The sequence below is a fragment of the Lepidothrix coronata genome, unplaced genomic scaffold, assembly GCF_001604755.1.
Source record: "Lepidothrix coronata isolate B3197 unplaced genomic scaffold, Lepidothrix_coronata-1.0 Scaffold26, whole genome shotgun sequence".
NCBI lineage: Eukaryota > Metazoa > Chordata > Aves > Passeriformes > Pipridae > Lepidothrix > Lepidothrix coronata.
The window spans coordinates 1,343,144-1,370,522 of NW_016690206.1; the positions used below are offsets into that span (position 1 = coordinate 1,343,144).

The 27,379-nt window shown below is 37.1% G+C and overlaps 1 protein-coding gene across 6 annotated transcripts in view; it reads right to left on the reverse strand.

Moving 5' to 3' along the window:
- Positions 1–27,379, reverse strand: part of CDH18 (cadherin 18) — a 486,743-nt gene that overhangs the window by 409,912 nt on the left and 49,452 nt on the right. Inside the window, exon 1 of one of the 6 annotated variants that reach the window (XM_017809410.1) lies at positions 26,224–26,280. The exons of the other annotated variants lie outside the window; for them this stretch is intronic. The gene's annotated coding sequence lies outside the window, so the exon portion shown is untranslated. Of the gene's footprint in view, positions 1–26,223; positions 26,281–27,379 lie in introns of those variants that run through there. 6 annotated transcript variants of the gene reach the window in all.

Below are 27,379 nucleotides of genomic sequence, written 5' to 3' on the forward strand. Positions count from 1 at the left end.
CCAGAGGGTTGTGCAGCCCTTCAGAAGCCTCTTGACAATCTGCAGAGACAGGCAGAGAAGGGCTGCCTGAAATTCAACAAAGGCAAATGCAAGGTCCTGCACCTAAAAGAATAACCTCATGCACCAGTACAGGTTGTGAGCCAACCTGCTGGAAAGAAGCTCTTCAGAGAAGGACTTGGAGGTCCTGTGGACAACAACTTCTCCATGAGCCAGCAGTGTACCCCTGTGGCCAAGACCAGTGGTATTATGAGGTGCATTAGGAAGATTGTTGCCAGCAGGTCGAGGGAAGTGATCTTGTCCCTCTACTCAGCCCTAGTGAGGCCACATCTGCAGTGCTGTGTCCAGTTCTGGGCTCCTTAGTATGTGAGAGACATGGAGCTCCTGTAACAGGTCCAGCAGAGGACTATGAAGGTGATTAAAGGGACTGGAGCATCTCTCTTATGAGGAAAGGCTGAGGAAGCTGGGCCTATTCAGCCTCAAGAAGAGACAACTAAGAGGGGACCTCATCAATGTCCATGAGCATCTATTTGAAGGGTGGATGTTAAGAGGATGGAGCCAGGTTCTTCTTGGTGGTGCCAAGCAACAGAACAAGAGGCAATGGGCAGAAACTGGTTCACAGGAAGTTTCACAGGAATAAGAGAAAGAACTTCTTTGCTCTGTGTGTGTGTGTGTGTGTAACAGGTTGTCCAGAGAGGTTGTGGAGTCTCCCTCATTGGAGATATTCCAGAACTATTTCGATGCAGTCCTGTGCAATGTGCTCTAGGATGACCCTGCTTGAGCAGGGAGGGTGGACCCACTGTGGTCCCTTACAACCTTATCCATTCTCAACAGCAATTTCTTCCAGAAGTTTTTGCATGTACATGGATAAATACTTTGCGAGATTTTGCATTCCAGATCCAGCTGTACATTAAGATTTTTCATTTATAGAAATAAAATAATCAAAACTAAACTAAACCAGCCCACAAAAGACAAACTTGCTCATTTTCTCTCTGAAAAGCAAACAAAGCCCCAAAACAGTTATTAAAGCTTCCAGATTTTTTGGAAGTTTGGATTTTCTCCCCAGCTCAGTGTTAACACTGGGTATAAAACCTCGCAAAACACCATGATATTTACTTTTGGAGTTGATGACAATGGCCAAAATTTATCTTCAACAAGAAAATCAATGTTAACTTTTCATAGTAAAAGGAAATCAGACAGAAAAAAAAGCATAGGGGCTAAGATAATTCTCCCTGCAGGTAGTTCAGAGTAGAACCATCTACCAGTCTATTACTGTGACAGGAGAAATAAAATTCACTGCTTGGATTTTATGTCAAGTACTAAATTACCATCTAATATACACTTGAATAGAAGGTGAAAAGAATGATGTTTACCATTGGTTTTAAAATTTTGTTTACCCTTGTGTCCATAAAATTGGACCAGTTAACAATACTGTGGCATTACCTGAAGCAGAACACACCAGAGAAAATTGCCAACAGGAAATCTTCTTTATTTCCGCTCAAAATCTCAAGTGTTGTTAGACTTTAGTTTTAAATGTGCTATCAGACTGAAGGTTGGATGAATGCCTACCCCTTGCCTTCTACTCCATTGCATAGTGATGATAGCAAGCTTGTATTTATTACAATCCACCAGGATTGTATTTATTACAATCCACCAGCACTGGATCTTAATGATTTCTTTCCTAAGAAGGGTTCTTCTCTGCTATCAAGAAAATGTCTACACACTTACCATGTTCAAGATGAATATTTCATCTAGGTTCAATATCAGAAATATTTTACATGGTTTTTGTCTTATGATACTGAATCCACTATGGAAAGATGCGCTGCCTTTTTGTAATTTCCACTTTTGTAACTAGTGAAATATTTTTAACAAGTACTTGCTAACCTTAAGCATCAGTGATGCTTAAATCAGGACAGATGAAACATGGGCTGCATTGCAACATTTTGCATAACATTATAACATCCTTCCTTTTGTTCCTAAATACTCACATGAAAAGTCCAAAGAGTTCTGGAGATTTAAGCTCCATTTCTACCTTATCTTTTGCCTATTTTTTAGTTATAAGAATCATGCTGTGGTGTTAATGATTTTAAAATCTGATTTTTTGGGGGAAAAAAAGAAAAAACCAACCAAACAAAACCCCAAACAGAAAAACAAACAAAAAACCCAAAGCAAAGCAAACCAAACAAAACAAAAAAAACCCAAACCAAACCAAAACAACAACAACGAAAAAAACAAAAAAACACAAAACAAACAAAAAACCCCAAAACAAAAAACCCCACAAACCTCTATTCTAATTTTCTCCTCTTCTAACAAGTAAAAAACTAAAAAGCCAAAACAGAAAAAAAAATTAAACAAAAAAAAAATCCCTCTCTTTAAAGATAACTTTAATTTTATGTTCGATATTTTGCTTACAGTGGTTGCATCTTAGCCTGAATATTTTTTTTCATTCATATATGCTGAGTGACAATAAATCTTGGCATAAGTATAATCAAAAATTTGACTTTTCCCTTTCATCCAAAAAGACTTGTAACTTTGAGAATTCTCACTTACATTGCTTATAAGTTTAGTATTACTCATAAGGTAGGTGGACATTGTCAGTATAATATTAATACAATGAAAGTTTAACTTTGGAATCCTGCTGAATTCATCTCTTTGTAAGAGACTTCTTGAACTGAGTAAGCAGAAGTCTGCTAATTGTAATAATTAATAAGCTGTGACCCCTTAGCTCACAGGATAGACTGCAGCTGAGTCTCCAGAGAAGGTAAGGAATGAGGAAAAAAAAAAAAAAAAAGTAGATGACTATCACTCTGACCTCACATTACTGAGAATTATGCTTGTTCAGAAACTATCACTTTTTGCTGAAGCACCAACTATATGCCAACAGGGAATTGTAAGAACGAATACTTTTACCTGTCAACAAGCATAAGTATCTTTTGAAGTTTTGATATGAAATCAGCATCCACTATATCAAGTCTACTTCTTTATTAATTTAGATTCCCCTCCCAGTTTTTAAGGAGTACCAAAAATAGGTAATTTGGCATAACATTCAAGACACCACCATCACTTGCTCTTATAGCAAGAGTATGTTTTAATTAATCTGTTCTAATTATCTTTATTTTGACAGGGTGGCGGTGAAGAAATTTCCTTTTGTTTTTTATTACATTAATTGTCTCTTCAGGCTCTCCCAGGACAATGGCTTCTAGGTTAGTGGGAAAGCTATGGTTAACCTGTGTCTTTCTTTTTGACCAGCAGAGTCACCCTGGCTGGAAGGCCATTGCATACCAAGCTGGTAATCAACATAACATTTAAGTTGAGTTTGCCCTGGCTCATGTTGTGCTACATGCACAGCCTGGCATTGAGACTAATGCTGCACATATTCCACAGTATAAACTTCACCTCTGATGATAACAGAGGAGCCTGTCAGCAGCTCCCTGGCAGTACCAGTGATTCCGTTTCCTGATGAAAAGCCCATTCAAGGTGGCACAAGTTAGGGTTACCAACATCTGAAGGAATGTAAGATCATTAATACTATTCTATCTTTGTAGTTTTATCTCTAATAAATGGCATTTTAAGCAATACTTGATGGAGTCTGAGTGCCTTTTTCACTTGGATGATACTGAACCAGCCTCTCCAGATGCAAAACAAGCAGGTATCATATTTATTCACAAAGGCTGTAAAAACCATAGTGCGTAGGCAGTACCAGCAGGATACAGAGGAATACACACAAACAGCCGTTCTATTTAATTAGCTCAGAATAGTTGGGGTTGGAAGGGACCTCTGGAGATCATCTAGTTCAACCCTCCTGCCAAGGCAAGGTCACTAAGAGCAGGTGATACAAAAAAGCATCCAGGTGGGTTTTGAATGTCTCCAGAGAGGGACATGGTGTCATGGCTGTGCACTATGGAAAAGAAGGGCTAATGGTCCTTTTTATTCCTTCCCTTCATTTTGTGCTAGAAAATCCTAAGTATAACAGTTTCATATATGGCCAGTACTTTTCTATTTTTGGAGGCATCTGGAAAAAATTAGCACAAAAGAAAAGTAGTAATATTCAAGTCTGAATCATAAAAGATATACTCATACTAACAGTATAATGTGGCTTAAAAAAAAGCAAACCAACAAACAAACAAAAGAAAGAAGTCGCACGTTACCAACAAATTATTGACTGAGAGAACAATCAAGTCAAATATGATAGCAGTTTGAGACCTTTAGTAATGACAGAAACAGGAGAAAAAAAACCAACAAACAACCCCCAAAAAAACCCAAAACACCCTCTCACCCAAGAAAAAAAAAAGAAACCTCCCACCCCCAAAAACACCAAACAAAACCCAAACAATACCCTGAACTTTGAAATAAAAGATTGATCTTGTCAGCAAAATTCACATTACTGTTTGTTGCACATGAACTCCCTTTTCCCCCCTAGGAACACAATATCCAATTTCTCATTACCACTTCAGAAGCAGAAAGCTTAATCTAAGTGCCTTTCCCAGGGGTTAAGATGAGCACTGCTCCTTTCTCTTCAATGCTGTGTGACATCAGGTTGTTGCAGTCAGCCCCTGAGAGCAGACCTCATTGCCCCCCTGGCTTTCACCATGTAACTAGCTGCTCTGAATTGATTTTTAGTGACTAACACCAATGACCTCTGATACAATGTTATTCATAAGTCTCAAATACTACAGTTCATATACTGAATAAGAAGTTCAAATTAAAATGCAAAACAAACCTGAACCCTCAACATGAACACCTCTTAAGCAAGTGTTATCAACAGGATTCCAATGTGTGCTTTCAACATTACTGTTCCCAGGGATTTACTATTATATTGCTACAAAATACTATAAATTATAAATGTCTCTTTTCTGGCATTTGGTAAAGCTGAAAAAATTTTATCATCAGTTTTGGAAAATGAAGCACACATCTTTTCTCTTTTACAAAACTCAGCAAACATTTACAAATAAGGTAATTGCAAGTACAAAACCTTCAATTAAATTATTCTTTTTATTCAAGAATATAAATACCTGAATAAAAAATAATTGTTCCAAGTACATTTAAATTCAAGGTGAATGTAAATACCTGTACCAAACCCTGTTTAGCAGGATGCACACTTTCACCTCATAAGCACACTGATATTCATAGATCTGTTGAATACCAGCATGGGCCAACTTAGTCAAATATCCTCATCTGGATCCAATGTACCTTATCCAGTCACTAGTTCAGATCTTGGGTCTTTGAAGATTCCACCCTGCCCTCCTCCTCTCTAGTGGGGCTTGAAATTTATTAGCAAGTCCTGTCTCTGACAGATACAGAATGAAGAACAAGGTCACACAGAAAATAGGAAGAAAATAGTAAGAAGGGAGGACAAACTACAGTAATCAGGGACAGAACTTAGCCCCATATGTATACTGATCAGTTGCAGCTGCACATTTTATCTCATCTCCTCTCTGCTCTCCTGTGCTTGCTCCTCTCCGATCCAGCTTAGTCCCCATCTTTCACTGCTTTTGGCCCTTCTCCTATAGATCCCCAAATAGTCTACCTACACATGCACATAATGCCCTCAGAATACCTCTACAGGTTTTGCAGAATCCCACAAACACCCTGAAAATTTCCATAAAAATTCTTTCCCCAGAGGCCCAATAATAGTCTTGTTTCCCCAGTTTTTTTTTCAATTACAACATTTCTGGTTGAACTTCTTTAAAGCTCCAGGTGGTTCTTTCAGTTGTCCATTGATCAGTGACCAGAGAGATACAATCTTTGTTACTTTCTCTGTTATCTCCTCTCCCTTACAGTTTACCTATCTAAGTATGTAATTTATTACTTATCCTGTCTCGTCTCTGCTTCTTACACTGATGAGCTATCAACTATGTATTATTCAAACCCCATATCTTTATGTTACTTTTAACAGACTAAGTTAGTCAGCTTCATGGAGTCAGACTTGCACTATAAATATCATTATAAGATTAAAGTGTCTTACAAAGATATTCTGAGAAAAAAAAAAGTAACGGTATATGCATCAGTAAAGCACAAATCTGTAAGAATCAATTAAGTTTCACGTGAGTATAATATAATACTCCTGCTTCACACTGAACATGCAAATAAAAGCTGCAGTCTACTGCTTTACCAGATCTTCTTTTCCTGACATGAAAAATTATTGTCAGTGCCAGGACAGGTGTAATTAAAGATGAAAAAAAACCCAGATCTGACTGTTATTTCTAGTGTGCAGTGGTGTAAGAAGACAGAGTGTTATCTTGCTCTTAGTCTAGATTCTCAAGTAAATGAAATATACAGGATTGCTAAATTACTCATTAGGTCTTGATCTTTCAGGTGATTATCAGTCAACTTTAGGAGTGGGCAGATAATTCAAATCCCATAATTTGTTTGGAAAAACACTTGGAAGTTACATATTGAAGAGAGATACAAATTACAGTTTTTACTGAGGAAAGGTAGGAAAGCCACAACTCTTTTATGCTCTTAGTATCTGGCTAAATGAGTTAGGCTGTGGTTAAAAGTCAGCCTGTCATAAAGTACATGCTTAGCTCCCCAAAAGTCTCAGTATTATATCTTTTCCCTAGTGAGAACATCACAAGACACATGGGTGATTATGGAGTTGATGTAGCACAGCATAGAGGTGAAATCAAGTCAATCTGTACCAAAAGAAGTTCCATTAGTTTTGCAGATTGCAGAGCTCATCTTCAGTTAATTGTCACACTGAGAAAAAAACCCCAGCCTATTACTGTGAAAAAAACTCAACCAAACAATAAAAAAAACCAAACCAAACCAAACCAAAAACCACACACACACACCCCCCCACACACCTCACGTCCTCCAAAAGTACTTGTCCATTGCACATTTATCTCAAGAGTTTGTTTGCTTTAGCCTGGGAGGTGGGAGGGGGTTTGTTTGTAAATGGTTAAATCACTGCAGTGAAACTTATTGAATAGCTTCTCAACAACAAAATAATAAAAGACAACATAAGCTCCATTTCCATCTATTTCATTATCATTCAGCCTCCTGCATTCTGATACACAAATTCAAACACATAACCTATCTGTGTACAAAGGCATTTTTTTCTGTTGCAGCATTACTGTCTCTTTACCTTCATCTACAGAAGGTGTAGAGGAAAATAAAATAACAATGACTTCTCACCATTACAAATACAGTTGTTTCTTCCCTGTATTTGTACTGAGATATGGAACAGGTAACACAAAAATTCACTTATTATGTATCTGGCACAATAAAAATGCATTTTCTGGAATCTCTAAGCACTAAAGGAATCAAACTTTAATTTTCCTTTTATCACATGGAAAAATAAAAAAGGGCCTGCTGTCATGAAGTATAAAATTCATTGTCTGATATGATCTAGGTTGTAAAAAACCCCAACAACACATTTCACAGCTACAGCTCTTGGTTTATTCAGGAAAATCAGGATTAGAATATGTAATATTTGTTTAAAAGACATGCCCTGTCTCTTCTACTTACAACGATGAAATGAGATCTAGATCTCTTCAGCAAATTTCCTTTTCCTCTTTCAATTACTGATCTATAATGAAATGTAGAAGGCTTGAGAACAAAGTAAGGAAAGTTTCTTGTGAAGAAACAAATCAGTGTAATTTCTTTAAGTATACCAAGTAACATAGTCCCACTGGATTTTTCAGTAAAACAAAGACATTTGAAATAATACAATTTATTACATTTCTGCAGTCACATGTCTTGAAACTATATGAGACCAAGTTTTATTTTTAAAAAATGTTGGCTTAAGCAGCAGTTAAGGACATGCCAACAAAATCATATTTTGCAAGATCTCAAGGTACCTAGTAAGGAATGTTCTTCTAGCTAATGAGAATTTTTTGGTAATTTTCTTATACTTTAGGAATAGGACTTTGAAATATTTTGCATGATTTTATCAAGTATATGCACACTAAAATATAATTCAATACAGAAAAAAAATTGTTAGTTTTTAGCAGACTTTTATTAAGTGATTGATATTAAGTGATTGCAGCTCCTGTGGCACAGAGCCCAACAGACCTACATGAACTCCAAATCACCTCAGGAGTTACTTTGCTCTATACGGATTTATAGCATACAATTATAGCAACACAATTTGTAAACGTTTCTCTCACCATTCTTACCCCTCTCTCAAGAGGACTGAAACATGATCCACACTGTGCCCTACATGCTATATTTCCTGAGCTGCCCTTTTTTAGATAAGCCCTTCATACTAGCAGTGCCTGCCCATCTTAAAGAGCAGTCTCATCAGAATGTATCACAAGCCAGTTGTATCTCTCCTATTTATTGACACAAACTTAACAACATTATGCTCTTCTGTAATTAATCAGAGATGCTGTCTGTGCAAAAAGCTGAAATGAAAATGCACAATAGAAGAAAAATAATATTGTGTAGTAATTCATAATAATGGCCAGTCTTCGCGAGCGAAGATTTGGGAAAGGTCATTAACCCTTCGAGCCTGCGCAGTGGATTTTTTAGGTGAGACCCAGCGTGCGCTGAACTGAGCCCACCCTTTAATCCTGAGGTTCATCTGCCGGGGCCAAGCAAGCTTGGACAGTGGCAGTGAGGTCCCCAGGACGTAGGTTTGTTTAGAGTGACCTTCTCTTAGATGGATTGCCACACAGGGCTAACGAGCTCCATCTGCCCGGGGGGCCGGGAATCGAACCCAGGTCGCAGCGGTGAGAGTCCTGCACCAGAGGCCCCTCTGGTGGTCTAGTGGTTAGGGTGCAGGACTCTCACCGCTGCGACCCGGGTTCGATTCCCGGCCCCCCGGGCAGATGGAGCTCGTTAGCCCTGTGAGGCAATCCATCTAAGAGAAGGTCACTCTAAACAAACCTACGTCCTGGGGACCTCACTGCCACTGTCCAAGTTTGCTTGGCCCCGGCAGATGAACCTCAGGATTAAAGGGTGGGCTCAGTTCAGCGCAAGCTGTGTCTCACCTAAAAAATCCACTGCGCAGGCTCGAAGGGTTAATCTTCGCTCGCGAAGACTGGCCATTATATACATGAACCCTTCATCAAAATGCTATGGTTATCAATTCATAGCATTAAAGAGAAAAGTTAACAAAGCAGTATGGGAAAATTTCAGTCAAAGCCACAGGTTACAGTAAAGCTCAGAATAGAAGGCACAAATTGTTCTCACACAGCCACCAGTTTGTAAGTTACACCTTTCATCATATCAAAAGACCATCTATCAAAAGACCAGCTTCTGAAAATATTAATATACAACCAACAAAACATACAATAACAGAAATGGTAAAATGTGCCCTAAACCTGCAACATTTATAAGTTGGAGGAAATTGCATGAGATCTTGCAAGTAAAATTTCTTAATTTATTTTCAGTCTCATAGGAGTTCCATTTACACATTGCTTTTTGGTCCAATCTCAGTCCTGTTGAGTCTCTTTGTAGTCCAAAATTGTTCCATGAATATTCGACAAGAGTGGGGCCTATTGCCACCATAATTATCCACGTGGCAGTACAGCAACTTAGTTCTAATCTTCATCTTTCCAAGGAGTCTCTCCCAGGATTAAAAAAAAATGTCTGCAATTGTATGTATATATAAGGAGACTGAAAGCACCAAGGAAACATAGAGGCCCACTGTGCTGTCACCCACAAAGCAATTCCACTTGCGCACCTGTTATTCCCTATATTTTTCTTAAGTGAAACAGACTTTAATGAGGTTGGACTGATCTTGCAGGTTACCTGTATAAAGGCTTAGGACTGCCTGTTGTGCTGTATTTTTTTCTGATGGGTCTTGTAGCACAGAGAGACATCAAAACAATTACAAGGCAGTACCAAAGAAATCCAAGAGATATGGTTCATGGATAGGGACAGAAGCAACAAAGCTGAAGTTAAAATTGTAAAGGCACTGTGAGCCTGAACACCATGTCCTGGGCATACCACTCCCAGAGTAGACTGAGTGCCTCCTTAAAAGCCCACCATCTTTCCAGGACATACTGAAAATCAGATTCCACAACAGCAACAGCAGATTAGCAGTTCACAACTAGCAATAAGCAGGTGCTGCAGGCAGCAAGGGAGGAAATCTCTACATGAGGAAGAAAATAGCTGCACAGTGATCTCAAACAGAGAATTATGGCAAATGGCAAGGTGAAGTTTCTGCAACGTAGCACACGATTGGGCTCAGCAAAGAGGAAAAGATGTGGCACATGGAAGAGCACAAGCAAGGCACCCTGTCAAGTGGTGGTATGTTATGCTCAAATGAGTACAGTAAGCGGCAGACCATGTTCTGTAAAGAAGACTCAGTTCTGATGTGCCTACCACGTTCGTAAGAGAATCTTACTTTATTTCCAGACAGAACACAGCTTACTGTTTCACATGCTTTGGTGAAAAGCATATGAATGGCATATCTTACACAGGATAAATCTGGGAAGAAGGGAGGGAGAAATTTTTCTAATTTTCTCTCTTTCTCCAGACACTATCACAACCAAGAAAGTTACATTCTTCTAATTATTTCATATTTGATTGATTAAAATTAATGAGATTAAACAAATGCACAGATAGAAATGTTTCAGCTGATCAAACTGAACAGTAAGAATTGTATTTGGAGATCTGAGATGGTTTGGAATAAATCATAAAGTATTTACAAAATAAAAAACTGTGAGTAAAATGCTTTTGCTATTAAAAATCTACTCTACCCAAAGCATCCTGCTATATTCCCAGTGCCAATGTATTTATAGAGTGTTCTGTATTTTTTGGCCTTCCCCATTTAAGTATTACAGAAAGTAAATTACATTCTCTGTATTATATTTCACTCTGTGTTTTACAGTCATCGCCTGCAAACCTTAGTGATTTTGAATTCCTTTTGCATAATAGCACTATAATTCATGTCCAAAACACTTAAAACTCAAAAATCCAGCCATCTGCAGTTTCAGTTTTTCAAAGCACTGCAAACATTTTTAAACACATTTGCCAGCATTTCTGTATTTATAAACTAATAAACATACTACATTAAAAATAAATTTTTTTTAAAAAAAGCAAAAAAGCCAACCCACCAAAAAACCAAAAAGACGCATGCACATACTCCTTGTGGTTCTATAAACTATCTGTAGTACATATTGAAGTAATTTCCGATCTTATTTCCTCTTTTACCAGCAATCAAACAAAAGTTAAAAAGTTATTTGTTACTAATTCAAATACAAGTGTACATTTAAAAATGTATACTTTTTAATGTATAGTATATACATAATAGTATATGTATAGTAAATGCATTTTTTTGTAAAAGTACAAATATTCTTATTTAAACTGCATTTAAATATGTATTGTAATAAAAGTAAAACAGATTTTGTCACTCATAAATATACGATAAGGTTGCAGTAAACTGGCAGAACCCATGAAATTTGCCTAACTGTGCAGCCATCGAATGCCCACGAAATTATTCAACAAAAAGAACTCCTTATGTTTTATACAGAAACAAAATTCTGTGAGGAGCACCCATGACGTCTTATTGAGGAATACATTCTGTGCAGGTAGCTTGGTGTGCAGCCACCGTGGGAGCTGCAGGTTGAGCCCTGTGGGGGCAGGAGCCTGAGTTCGAGGCAAAAGGCCATGAAAGGCCATCCCTCTGCATAACAAAGGGCCCTGCGACCTGGGGCCCAGCCACAGGACTGGACACTCCTGGATGCACGGCAGGAGATGATGACCCCGACTCCTGTGCTTAAGCTGTGAGGGTATAAAAGCCCAGGGTGTCCTTTCTTTGGGGACCCTCCTCGGAGGCACCACCTCAAACTGTTACTTTGTTATTTAGTTATTGCAGCAAGATTAAACCATTTGAAGGATCTGGAGGTCTGTGCTATGGGAAACCTGGGGTTAAGCTGGTAAAGAAACCTGGTCTGACTGTGGCTGCTGGATGATCCCACAGGGAATTTTCCTTGACATTCTACCATACCCTGGAGCCAGCCTTGTATAGTTACATTTTTTTTTTAAACCAGGAAAACCTTCCTCCTTGATATTATACTCAATTTATTAAGTGGTCACCAATAAAAGTTCAAGGATTATATTCCATATTCCAAATTATATTCCATAATTTTTGTGTAATGGTAAGGACGTAAAATTTGCTTGAGTTTTTTGAAGGAAAAAAAATTAATTCCTCCACACACAAAACCAAGCAAACAAACAAAAAACAAGCAAACAAACAAAAACCCAATAAAAAACCAAATCATGTAGATGCCGATGATTATCATTTAATCGATATGGAAAGAATGGTGCTTTGCTTAATATGAAAGCATTTATTTCAAGGCCAGTAAACTTCAGATAGCAATTTTGTCTCAAGTGTGGGTACCTTTCTGACCACACAGAGAGAGGTCAGAGACCCTATGACTATAACCACTTCAGTCCCCCACAGCAGAGTGATTTTTGCAAGGGTCTGGCATCAGACTGCATGGACTGAATACTGAGTGAGCCCTCAAGCTCTAATACCAGCAGTATGGACGCAGATATGGATTAGAACAACAAAGTAAGACCTTCTGGCATTCAGTATAAAATTTATTTTGCCCATGTGGCCACATAAGGCTATATCACTGAATAACAAAGAGAAGTCAATCCAATAATAATGTTAAAATTACTGCCATTCATGCTACTGATTAGGTAGGAATAATATATCCATTTTTAACTTCTGGTGTTTCCCAACCAAGTTACCCCTTTATGTATTTTAGGACCACTGAAACAGTGGGGATAGATATGGTACAAACATTGCTGGACATAACACCAATTCTGAACAGCATGTGCATCATATTGCCTACAACCTGTATGCCTCACTAGGATTGGTACAAGCGCATTAAAAGTGAGTGATACGCTTGTTTTGTGCCCAGTACACTGAAATATGTTCTTTACAATGGTTTGCAAGGGGTACATCCCACAGTTGTAAAATTACAGGGCCAAGCTTCACTTTGGGCAAACTTCCTTCTTCGGTAAAAACCATTAAAAATAATTTCATTAGATTTTTAAATTCCTATCCAACCCTTGTTAAAGTTATGGGAACAAAGAGCATTATCACTAGGTCATGGGGAGATACATTATATTGTCATTTAATAATATAATACATGACAGATTTGGAAATAAATGTATTGTTTTGGAAAAACGAGTTTTATTTCAAGTAGTCTGTGTTTATGAATATAATTTTTGGGTTGAATAAGTAGAATAAAATTTTAGGAACAAACTATTTCAGTTAAAATTACTCTAAAGTCATTACATTGGCACAAGTGAGTGAGATGCCGAAATGGTAACTCCTACAAGGATTTAAAGCCTTCCAATGATGAGCTGAGGTTGCCCCAGGACTAAACACTATGAGAGTGTGTATCCTCTGAACTTTAAAGATGTAGCAATTTGAAATACATCAGCAAGATAAAATAAGGTTAAAACAAAATACCCTGGAATTTTTTACATTTGGACAATAAGTAAAGCATTCTATTTTGCAAGGCAAGATTTTTCCTTTCCTATTTTGGAGATGTGTCAGCCATTCATGTGGATAAACACTCCATGAAAAATGAGTCCTTCACGAATGATTAATAATTTTCAAAAGAGTTCTCCCACTTTCAAGACTATGTACTTCCTAAAATGCAAAGTATTGTGAAATATCTCTTTTCCTGTTTCTCAGACATTTTAAAAAGTATTCACTAAAAGTTGGAGAAGATAGAAGGGGGGTGGAGTGCCACATAATTGAAATAGTGAGATGGGCCCTGTTAAACTTTACACTACCTTTAAGGAAGCATACTGAATAGTCCCACCTAGTCCAAAATAGTCCTCTTGAAACTTTTCACCTGAGAGAACATCTTGCTCAGTTAGAACTAGAGGCTTCCACATATCACTCCTGTGAGACACCTAGATATTGATGAGGTATTCACAAAAGGCTAAATCATTTTCAAAGATGATTATGGCCAAAAATTTTTTTTTCAAAATTTAGCATTTTAAACAAGTTCAACTTTTCTGTCTGCATTGGGCCCTATGTCAAATGAGGCGGCTTAAAAAAATCACACTCTATGTTGAATTAAAAAGAAAAGGAAACTTGTAAAGGTGAATATTTCAGATTCTTAAATCAATGAAGGGAATAATCTTAAAAGCACAACTCTGCTCTTTGTTCACTTTGTAGTACACTATTTAAATACCTGGAATATAACTGGTGGTTTCAATCCTGAAATAATTGGTTTGATACAAATAGTCTATATATCATTTATCCCAGATGAAGAAAAAAGTTTAAAAGTTATGTTGTATTCTGACTCTTCTTTAACCAAACATGCACATCCTGATTGCATGCTGGATAATTCCTTTCAAGCCTTATCTTACCAGCTGAGCAACAGGAGGCACAGTGAAAGGCATCTTCTAAATTTACAAATATCCAAACATACAGAGAAAAAAATCAGTAGACAAAATGGCAACAAGTTTTAAGACTGAGCAGTTTTTCAACATACTTTTAAAAAGAAGAACAAAGAATGTTAAGAAAACCATGTAGTCATTATAGAGTAGAGAGCCTATCTGCCTAAAAAAACCCTTGGATAATGAACAGGTCAATACAAATATGGTCCTACTTGATAAAACAGAGCGTCAGGAAGAGCAAAGAGCACTTCCTGAAGAAAAGTATCAAAGCGAGTCTCAACGTTAAAGTCAACATTAGGTTTGTTTCACTATTGAAATACGTGATTTCTCCTCTCTTCAGACATATTTATCTTGGAAAAGACCAGGGAAATAAAAAGGATCCTCGAAGAAAGATAAATATTGACCAGGTAGCCTACACATATTTTTGATTATTGATATCTGCTGTAAGTATAGCCTTCCTTTCAGATTTATTCTTGCTTAGTTTTGAAAAATACACCTAGTTGAATTCATACAGTAATAATTTAATAAACTATTTTTTTCACCTATTGTTATCCTGTTAAGTTTTGCTGTACATTTATGTATCATCATTTACGAAAATTATTTCAGTGCATCAAGCATAAAGGTTCACATTATTTTAGCCAAACTATCAAACTTGCTTTAGTCAAAACTGCATGAGCTCTACTTCCTGCAGTTCTCTCTCATTTACAAATTAGTATGAAAGATAGACATGACTTTTACGTAAAAGAGCTTGCTTCCATTTATTGAGCCTTTGTATTATACTTTCTTCAGTATGAATGACAACTTTCACAAAGCACAATGTAGCAGAGGAGACACCAAGTAAACCAGCTACTTCATAATTAGATGCCTCTGAGAACATACATGTGCTGTAGACTCTGTAATAAGCCCTGGCCTTCTATGATGCCCCTCCAGCTTTCATGCTCAGTGTTTTTCCAAAGATGATGGGGAAGGGGGTGCGAGGTGAGGGCTTTTCAGCTCTTTTCCCAACATGCTGGGACAAAATCAAATTCAGCAACTGGAGAGTACTCCACAGTCTAAAAGTCTGGATGGAGTCACACAATGTGGGACTACAGCACTTAAAGTTGCTTATGACTTCCAGAAAACTATCACATAGCTTTCTCTGAAAAGTAAGTGTCAGTTTTCATGTCGTAACTGTAAGGTTAGTGAGCCATTCATTATGTATTTATAGGAAAAAGTGTAATCACCTAACAGCATACCTAATGGTATAAATATCATCTGTACACATCGTACATTTTCCCTAAGTAATTACCTTTCATTCAGTATCAGACAATAGGCCAAGGGGGAATGTACATAGATAGTGCTTAAGCACAACTGTGTATTCTGCTTGCAAGGAGCATAATCATCTTTCATTTACAAGTAACTGACTATTCCTTGTCTAACCATATAACAGGCATTTATTTTATATACTTTACTGCAACTGAGCGATTAAACAGCAATAATCACGATTTTTTTTTCTTCCATATTATAGAATTTGTGTTTTCTTGGTGGTCTGAAATTCTTCACTATCTCAAAGTTCTTTAAATACAATCTTTTTGAAGAATGAGCCACAGATATTCAAAACAGCAGCTGTGGCATTTAGCTGCATTTGGTTTGCTGAACAACATGGCATTGATTCTCTTTCCTAATTCATCAAAGCACTTCCAGTTTTCACTTCAGTGATAGGACTAATTTGCTTAAAATAGTCAAGTTGTTAATAGCTAAATATACAGTTTTCCATGTAATATAAAGTATATATATAAATCTACATTTTTATACATATTATATTAACATGGACAAAAGGAAGATCCTCAAAATGTGGCCCCATTACTGAAGGAGGGTATCCACATGGAAATGTCTGAGGTACTCACTGCCTTCTTTGCCTCAGTTTTCAATGCTGCATTTTCCTCAGGTAGCCAGGTTACCATACTAGGATGCTGAGCCCCAGGGCAAAAGTACTTTGATAATATGAGAAAAGTAATTTAAGAACCAGCGTATACAAGACTGTGAGACCAGATGGGATGCACCCACAGCTGCTGAGGAAGCCACTCAGTTAGGTGAGGTCAATCTTTACCAACTTCAAAAGGCCATAAAAATTAAGGGGATTGCCCATCCTTGGGTGGAGGAAGATCCTTGATGGAGAGGAATTGAATCCAGGGAACTCAGGCTAGCAGGCTCACCTCAGTCCCTGTGAAAGTTATAGAGCAAGGCCATTTATGGGAAGTTATTTTTAGGCACTTGAACAAATGGTGGTTGGAAACAGGCATGTGAATTTACCAAGGCAAATCACTCTTGACTAGCTTGACTTCTTTTTTAAAATCACTGCCAGCAAGGGGAGAGCACTGGATGTTGTATACCTTAGTCTGTGCAGGTCTTTGATGCCATCTCCTATAGAATCTCAATATGGGAAGAAATGGACCAATGGAAGATTAAACAGAAAGCCAATTAGATCATTGAGCTAAAAGAATAATGATCAGTTGCTGGAAGTTCAACTGGCAGCTAATTATTAGTGGCATTCCTCAGAGGTTGTTAGTAAAGCCAGAATTCTATACCTTCATTAAAACCCAGACAAGGGAACAGAATGCATTCTCAACAAGTTTTCTACTGATACCAAACGTGATCCAGTTGTGGAAAGTAGGGTTCAAAGAGACCTCAACAAGAAGAAGGAAAGAGCAGGAAAAAGCTTATTAACACATTTAAAAAAAAAATAAAATTAAAGGCAAGTTCTACACCTAGGACAAAACCAAACAAAAACAAGAAAACACAGCAATATAGACAACAGGACAAGTAACAATCATTTAGAAAGCGATTCAGAGCTCCAGTTGACCATGAATTCAACATATGTCACCAGTGTAACCTTGCAGCAATGATGATTACCCACTTGCTGGGCTGCATTACCAAAAGCACAGTTACTGGTCAAGAATCATAATTCTTCTCTATGTAAAACACATGGTGGTACATGTAGAATATTATGTACATTATGTCCAATTTGGGGTCCTCCAGTGCAAGAAAAAGATCAAAAAACGGGAGACAATCAAACGGAGGACTATGAAGATGGTGAGAGAGCGGAGCATGTGAACTGAAAGGAGAGGCTATGGAACCTCTGTTTTGCCTCAAGAAAATAAGGCTATCTATGGATCTAACTGCATTATTCTGCTACCTAAAGGTGGTCCATAAACAATAATGATCCCAACTCTTCTCAGAGGTGTAAGGTTTCGGTTTGGAGGGAGGGAGTGGGGTTGTTGTTTGTTTTAGGTTTATTGTTGTTTCTTTGTTTTTTTCTTTTGTTTTGGTAGGTTTGGTGGTGGGTTTGGGGGGTTTTTTGTTTGTTCTTTTGCTAGACATTGAAACAACTTGCCCAGAAAGACTGTGGAATCTTCATAATTGATGGCAGTGAAAGTTTGACTGAATAGTCCTGAGAAACCTGACCAAAATTTTGAAGTGGGCCCTCCTTTGAGCAGACTAGCTAACTTTTTGAGGTCCCTTCCCATTCAGATTATTCTATTATTAGAAATTTCTGTCACTATAATAGAGAGGGTTCTAAAGTACATACCTGAACTGTGAAATGAAATCCACAACATTGGTAACTGTATGTGTATCTTCTGTTATACACGACCACAGTATAAAGTGTTGTAGTACTTATTATGAATTAGGAGAGCATCCTTAGTGAAAGAGCTGAGCTTCCATTAATGTTGGTCTGACATTTGCAAAATTGATTTGTTTTGACATTTAGAGCACTTCTGTTTTAGTGTGGGATCATGTCTGACATTAAGCAAAATAAATTATGGTGGTTTTGCTTAAAAGCTTCCCATAAAACACTGTTATTTTACAATGCATATGACATCTGTTCTAGCAGAAGCAGTCATGTTTTTAAAAACATAGTAGGCATACTGACTTATGTGGAAACTGACTTACGTGGAAACAAAATCTTAAATGAAGAATATCCAAAATATTTAATGTTGGCCACAGAAAATAAATGAATGCTCACACAACTTGTAGGCTTAGTCATACAACTTAGAATCCAATTAAATGTTTGAGGTAATACATCAGGAACTTTATCTGCATTTTTATCTTCAGAGACAAAAATTGTTTACATCTTAAAAAGAAATAGGAATAAGCTGACAGAGCACAGGAGAGACTAGATCAGACATTGTATCTCTTACTCAGCAGTACTGCAGGTTTTTACTCATATTTGTTTACATTTGAAATGCATAAACAGATCAAGCTAAAAAGAGATGGCTTTTTCCTTCTAAGTGAATTGTATCTAAATGTTCACTGATTATTAAATTTCATTGTTTTCTTCTGATGCCTTTTAGTGACTCAAAATGTTATTTTGGATTCAGTTTTCTACTACATAACCACAATGTATAGCAGATGATAGGGTTCTTCTGGGATTTATATCTGAAAGGTACACAACGCAGGATCTAAGACTGTAATCCACAGTATTATATGCTTTTTCTTACAGATTAAAACTCCAGAAACTAAGTTCAAGTAAGCTTTATCATTAATCATACATGCATTGAATATCCCACTGAAGAACTATTCCAGCATACCTTCTTCTTTCCCCATTTTTATCCTTCCATGGTAAAGGTGGACAATGGCATAGAAGCACCACCACACCTGATAGTAATGTCTTGGGGAATCCCCGCCCCTACTAACCATGGCAGGTTTCTGTTTACTGGGTATTTCTGCAGGTCACACCCTCTATCTGCCTATGTAGATATTTCAGCCTACCTTTCTCTCAGCTCAGGAGTGACAACAAAGCCTTTCATCTCCTTCGTTTTGTGTATTCTCTTCCATATTATGGTACCTTGGCTTGTTTCCTGGGATTTCCAGATGGTCTCCCAGCACTCTGCTGGACAGATCCAAAACTGCTTAGTTTCTAAGATCAGCTGAAATCAAACCAATGTGGTAAACAGGAATAGTACACATGCAAAAGTTAAATGCCTTCACTTACTCCTTCCCCAAAGTTTTGGCTCAACGATGTCAATACCACAGAACTCCATGAGGAATTGTGCCAAGCTGGAAATGCACTTTGGCCTATTTCTTTCTTTTCCAAGCTAAACAGAGCAAGTGACTGGGTGCATGGTATTGTTTCACATGATGATCTATTCCATGTCTTATAAGTTATCTCTGTTACATAGTGCACTCATTTTATAACTCAAAATGAGTTTTGATATAAACATGGTATTCAAGGTGAAGTCCTGTCATCAGCTCTATGACATTTACTTTCACAGCTGCTTTCCAAAATGTTCTGTGTCCACCCTAATATTTCCTGTCTTCTCCTTCACTGAAGTGTCCGCTTTGACATACAGCTCTTTTGCATAATTATTATAATTGAATTTAAGTAATGGCTTGAATATAAATATAATTAACTGAAATTATATGTTTTGAAGCAAACTGCGCTCTACTTGTCAGCTCTATAGACAACCATCAACCTGTTCTCTTTGCTGGATCATCATTCCCCCTAATCTATTCTAGACTTAACAAAATTAATGCTTCTTTTGAGAGCTATGACTTCTTCCCTCTTAGTGTATTCTCTTTTTGTTTGCTCTGTCATAAAGGTATATGTAATATTAAGGTTGTGAGAATTCAAATATCATGTATTTTATTCTGAGGGACATCTCTAGAACCTACATTAACTATAGTCTTACAGCTTTACTTATCTTGCTAAATACAACAGAAACATCCTAACAGTATATACTCATCTAGCAGACTCACCATATTTTTATGTCAGTTCATTTGCAGGAATGTATATATATTGTGAAAGTGTGCATATAAAAAAAATTAAATAAAATAAAAAAAAAGAAATAAAAGAAATAAAAATTCAATTTAAACCTTAAATTAAATTATTTTTTCCTTTAACTTTATTTCTTTACTTAAATAAAACCATATTCTAAGCTTTAAAATATACATTAAACAAGCTATATTTTAAGCACTGTCAGATGTGAAAATCAAACAAGATCAATCTGATTATTCTTAAATGACTGAGTATTGGTTTTAATACCTGGTAGAATATTAAAATTTTCTCTCTCTTTTTCTTTTTTGATTTTAGGGATGGAATGAAACAGCTCAAGGGCTGAAATACATGAATTTACATTTTAATGCATTTCTGCAGATTAATATGTCAAGCCAAGGACATGGTAAGCTTACTCAGGCAGAGTGAACCAACATTTATTTATGAAATTTCAGTTTTAGAGGGAAAGAACTTCTATCAAAGCTGTTTTATATACTGCTCTTAGTTGATATTTTTCACTACTAGTGACATAACAATAACTGAAGTTCAGAGACAGTTGAAACCTCAAAACAACATTATTAAATATCATTAGAAAACTCTATTAAATTGACAATTAACTGTGTCAAGAAGACCCTAGTAAAAAAAAAAAACAAAACACAACTAGTTTTTTTTCTTTTTAACCTGCAGTTTTCATTGCACACTAATGAAGGTACAAGAAATCAGTAGTCTCAGCATCACTTTCGACAGTGTCAAATCACTGTCCTTGGGAAGGCAATTATTATAGTACTTAATATGTGCCTCTACGGATCTGAAAGAGCAGTACCACTTATATTTTCTAATAATGCTAAGAAATCCATAAGCATTTAAAATGTTCCAGATGATGCACTATTGGTTTCCTTGCCGTTTTCATTTCCAGTGACTAATGAACATCAGAAGCTAAGCAATAATTTGAAAGTCCACAGGTAATTACTGGAAAGTAAACTGGATTAGTCTATGACTTTTATACCACTCAGTATATGATTGCCATTGTTATTCAACACGTGTAGTTGCTTTATCGTAGAATCAATAAGAACATGCAGTCTATCAAGATGGGCAAATTTCAGTACTCTGATACCATATAAAATGCATATCAGTAATAGGGCAATTACATTTAATTTTGTCTTTAGTGGAGTAGCATGTTTACGTGCTGTTTAATAAATGCACAATATCTTCAGATTATTGAAACTAACATTGTAGTGTTTAATTTCGGTGTCTATTGCTAACAGATGCATACTTTGTTCTTAAAATTTATGTTAAGAATGAACTGTTAATGCTTCTAGATCTTAAAAGACCTTTTGTTGTTCGTTTACTTTTAAAGTATTTGACACTCACTGACCTCAAACACTTCTAGGAAGTGTCTCAGATCTAGTGACGCAAATACATCTGAAGTGAGCTTCCATGAGCTGACTTTATAGCAAACAGCTTACTATACACGAGCATTTGTGATGCTTCCAGGAAAAAACAATAAAGCTGTGTTCAGCCCTTGCTTATATTTGCCTTCATACTGATGCTGCTTCACAAAGCAACTCTCAACAATACAAAAGCCTGAAATACTTCTGTTTCAAGCATTTGTATGCATTTTCTACACCAAAAGCCCATTGACTTAGGCTTATGTACATTATAAGGAATAATTGTCAGAAATAGATACTAGCATTATGGTGTGTACCAAACTCTCCAGATCAATGTCATAAGCTGTTACATGATGTTATATTCAGTATGGTTATTGCATTAACTGCAGAAGGCTTTGCCAAGTTGCTTGAGGCTAATTGATCTCCATATGCACAAAGAAGCACAGAGGAACAGCAACAGACTGAGAAACTTCAATAACCCAGTCAGAGCAACCAGTTGCCCCTTGCCTGGCTCCTTCAGGGCTGTCAGAGAAGGATCAATTGGCCAATAATCTTGGAGCAACACCACTAACAATGGAAGAGGCTCCTCACAGACCAAGTATGGCTTCTACCTACCACTTTCCAAATAAAGGGCATATTTACTAGAATATTTTTTTTTCTTTTCCAGATTTTAAAGATGCCAATATTACATAATTCATGAAAAACTGCAAAACAGTGGACAGAATGGATACTCATTAAAAAATTCCACTTGAAAACATGTTTCTGTTGAAAAGCAGAAGTTTAGCAAAATATATTTACCAAACCCAGAATTTGGGGAAATTTCAATTGACACAAAGAAAAATATGTTATTATTCCATATCATACAATCATCATATTAACATATTATACTGTCATTTCTTATTTTCCCATTGCCCTTACCAAGAGGTATACTTGACTGTAATGCAATAATTTCTAAACTAATATTTCAGCTACACCACCTCTGTAACCAGATGCCATAATATATACTATCTTAGATTACCACAAGTTAGTAATCTCCCTCAGAAGAATGCACACAGCAGAGACACACATGGATCCACAGCCTGCTTGAGTTTCTGAATTTTTTTTGAACTTGTTTAGAAAAGGGAAGGTAAATTGAAGTATCTCCAACTGAAGAATCTGATATGAAAACAAAAGCATCTTGAGTGTGATCACACGGCACCTACAGGATGGACGGGGGAATCAGGCCCAACCAGCATGGATTTAGGAGGGGCAGGTCCTGCTTGACCAACCTGATCTCCTCTTATAACCAGGTGACCAACCTGGGTGGATGAGGGGAAGGTTATGGATGTAGTCTACCTGAACTTCAGCAAAGTTTTTGACACCATCTCCCATAGCATTCTCCCTGAAAAAGCTGGCAGCCCATGGCTTGGACAGAGGAACTCTCTGCTGGGTTAACAACTACCTGGACAGCCGGGCCCAGAGAGTCGTGGTGAATGGTGTCACATCCAGTTGGTGGCCAGTATTGACCCCCAGGGATCAGTGTTGGGCCCAGTTCTGTTTAATATATTTATTGATGATCTGGATGAGGGGATTGAGTCCACCATTAGCAATTTTGCAGATAACACCAAGTTGGGGTGGGGGGTATTGATCTGCTGGAAGGTAGGAGGGCTCTTCAGAGGGACCTGGACAGGCTGGATTAATGGGCTGAATTCAACAGTATGAAGTTCAACAACACCATGTGCTGGGTCCTGCACTTTGGTCACAACAACTCCATAGATCATTACAGGTTGGGAACAGAGTGGCTGGAGAGCAGCCAGGCAGAAAGGGACCTGGGAGTTTGGATTTACAGGAAGCTAAACATGAACCAGCAGTGTGCCCAGGTGGCCAAGAAAGCCAATGGCATCCTGACCTGGATCAGGAACAGTGTGGCCAACAGGTCCAGGGAATTGATTCTGCCCCTGTACTTGGCACTAGTTAGGTTTGAGTACTGTGTTCAGTTCTGGGCCCCTCAATTTAGGAAGGATATTGAGATACTGGAGCAAGCCCAGAGAAGAGTAATAAGGCTGGTGAAGGGACTGGAGCACAAGTCCTATGATGAGCAGCTGAGGGAGCTGGGGCTGTTTAGCCTGGAGAAGAGGAGGCTCAGGGGAGACCTCATCACTCTCTACAACTACCTGAAAGGAGGTTGTAGCCAGGTAAGGGTTGCTCTCTTCTCCCAAGCAATTAGCAATAGGACAAGAAGACACAGTCTTAAGTTGCACCAGCGATTTAAGATATACATTAAAAGAACAAGTGATTGCGCATTGGAATGGGCTGCCCAGGGAGGTGACAGAGTCACCATCCCTGAAGGTGTGTAAGAAGAATGAATGTGGCATTTAGCGCCATGGTCTAGTTGACAAGGTGGTGTTCAGTCATCAGTTGGACTCAACCATCTCAGAGGTCTTTTACAATCTAATTGATTCTGTGATTCTATGATATTACACTGCTATCTCATTTCTAGGAACAAACCAAAATGATTCTTTTGCATTTTGAAATAAAAAAAATTCTGTGTTCTCTTTGAGACAGGTTTACTGACAAAAGATTTTCAAAATAGCTGACAGTGGTACAAGAGTGGCATTCAAAATGAAATAATCCTACCAACTCCATATAACCAAAGTTCTCCTATCCTGATGTTGAACATCAATGTCGGCAAAATCAAAGCAACCAAGTTCAATCCCCATATCCATTTCATACTTGTTTTCTTGCCTGAAAACATCTGCTAGGATGCCAGCTAATGAGTATCTCATACTGAATTTTATCATAAAACCACCTTTTTTCTAGAGGGTGTCTTAAGATAACAGAGAGGTTATTTTTTACTTGATGAAGAGGAAAGCAATTTTTCTTTTTCCTAGAGAAAGAGATTAGAAGAAAACAGTATTATAATACAAAAAAATATCCTAACAAATTATAACATTTCAATACTTTATACAATTCAGCATCAGAAGTGACAGTGAAATGCTTTACTGAAAAGGAGGATATAGTGATATGTACATATTGTACTGAGGGAGAACCTTGACCTATATTTAAAATCTACACATCCTGTTTCTAGGAATTTGGAAGCCCCAGTGAAGTAGAAGGTTTTCACATTACTGTGTACATGCAAAATCAAGACCTTCGGAGTAAAGAAAATTGGTTTAAACTTATGGAGTTTTTCATCGTACACTAAAATAATTCACACAAATGCATTTAATATAATACATGATATTAGAAGATCACTAAAAATACAGGTTACTCTTGTCAGAAAAACAATGAACAAATTACGTAACAAAGCAATTAATTCTAACGGGTTACTGTGCATTGATATTGAAATAAAGTGAAAGAGAGATGGGGAAAAGATAATACACACACAGAGCAGCTATGGGAGATGAGGAACTAGTTTAAAGCACATGGAAACAGAGAATTACTAATATGAGAATTCTTTTTTTTTCCATAAGAAATCCACTCTCAGTGTGATATTTTTTTTGTAGTACATTTCCTGAATGAATCAGCCTTCTGAAAATCATCTTTGGACCACTGCCATCCTCTTGCTTCATTTGCTGACTTTTCATACTCAGCACTTTACCAAGATATAATGCCTGTTTACATTACAGAAATTTTAAAAATTAACAGATATTAACAAAATCACTCAAGAATCATAGTCTAATGAAAAGTAAGATTGCTCTAGAGTCAATTTAAAACAACTGACATTAACGGTCAGATTTAAAGCCCACCAATACCAAAGCAAAAGCAGTCTTTTTAAGTCTTGTTTTTCTCTCTTTAAACCTCAAAATACAGATGTCTTATAATAGCAGACTGGATAAATAAGATTTTAATCCACTTAGTAAAATTAAAGAGAAATATTTTATTAAAGATAATTAAAGAGCAAAAAAATCACCTTTTTAAGATTTTATATATGTAAGTTTTAAAAATAAATTATAGAAACAGCTGAAGAATGGACTTTTAGAGACAGAGAAATGGTTCAAAGAACCAAAGTGGCTCTAGACTTGTCCCATGGTAGCAGGAGAAAGTCTAGTCTGAGTGACCACTGAGTAAGACAACAACCAAGAAAAAAACCCTGAGTCTAGCATCCCTTTCAGAGAGAGCTGTCTTCTCAGACTCTTGGGAAGATTTATTTTGCTCTGCTCACATTCCAAGCTAGCAGGAAGGACACCAGCAAACCCTCCTCTAAAAAAATATGTATGCAAAACTATTGAGACATCATGACACAAAAAAAGTTTCTCTTTCAAACAGAGTGGCTCCAGTAATCTTTCAGATGAGATAAATCTAAGCAAACATGATAGGTGCTTCCATTAAGCCAATGGGCACAAATTCCAAGTATATATGAACAGAGACTGTGATGTAGCTGGTATCTTATTATGTATTCCTTTCCAATTCTTTATTGCTAAGTATATGACAAATTGGGATTTTGAAAACTCAGTTGATTATAAAGTGAAAATTCCTCATTACAGAAGGCAAGCATGCTCTACACAAAAGGAAATTCCATGGCTGGCTAATAAGAAACACAAATCTTCTGAACTTTTTATCATGTGAGGAAGTCTCACAATGTTTCTCAAGCTCATTAAATTGAAACTCCTACAGAGAACAACCTATGGATATGTTGGCTAAACTGTACAGATTTGAACTGTGGCTTTCCCTGAACTGTCCAAAATTACTAAACACTCTCATTGTTTAAAAAACCCCACAACACAAACCAGCAAAAATCACAACCACAAATAAAACAAAAATCAAAAAGCTAAAACAAACCAGAAAGCCACTGTAGCCTCAGCAGATCAGCTAGTTTTCTTTGCCTTCCCTTTTTGTATCATGCATCCTCCCAGAATAATGGATGCAGTTGGAGCTGCTGGTGTGAGGACCTGCTGTTAACCATTACCAATTATCTGTATTTCCACTAGAGGGAACGGGAGTTGAAAGTAGCTGACACCGCAAAAGACTGAAACTTTAAATTAGGCATAAATTGCGATGTAGGAGACAGAAATTGCCATCCTAACAGTCTTAATAAATACTGGCATGTATTGAAGTGCGTGCTACCCACTGCCTTCCTCAATGCAAACAGCTTGGCACTCCCTGTTGCCATGGAAACCACAGGATGCTCCCATTTTAAATTCTGCTGCAGTGCTGAGGCATCATTTCCACTGCACAACAGCACACATTTATTATCGAAGTATTCTGCTACCACATCATCACATTGCAAGGTCACAAAAATGAGGAAATTTACAACACAAAAAAAATTCTGTTCAAATTTCAAGTGTCTGTCATACAGATACTAACACTCGAATATGAATAGAAAAAGTTCCACCAACATTCTAGGTGAAAAAAACCCACATAACAATTCTTTCTTTTCTGTGGGGAAAAGAATTTTCAATTGTTTAATACATAGGATTTTATGAACTTCAATGTTCTAGACCTCGTGTACAGTGCCATTCTTGCACACTTGGAAAAAACCCTCAAACTGATTTACCAAATACATTGCAGAAAGTTATTTAAATTAGTATTACACAAAAAGAACATGTGCTTACTCTATAAGACCTGTGAAGCCTAGATATGCTATAGCTAGGTTCTCACATATTCTATGGTCATTAACTGCTGTGCCTTTACCTGCTCTAATGGAAAGGTTGAGCAGCAAGTATAATATAATTTTAGCATGGGAAAAGAGAGAACTGTGGCCAGTGCACACCTTGCTATTCATTCATCAACCATCTCAGAATTTACATGATTTTCTATAGGAAGTTCAGGCCACATCTAATTGCAATAATGCAATTAGATGCAATGAAACAAATATGCACTTCTCTGGAAGTATTTCTAAAGTGTCATCCATTGCTGTTTCTAGTCTTACATAACTATAAAACCCCACTTCTCCTACTGAAGATTAAAACCTCTCTTGATCTTTCAGACAAAAGTA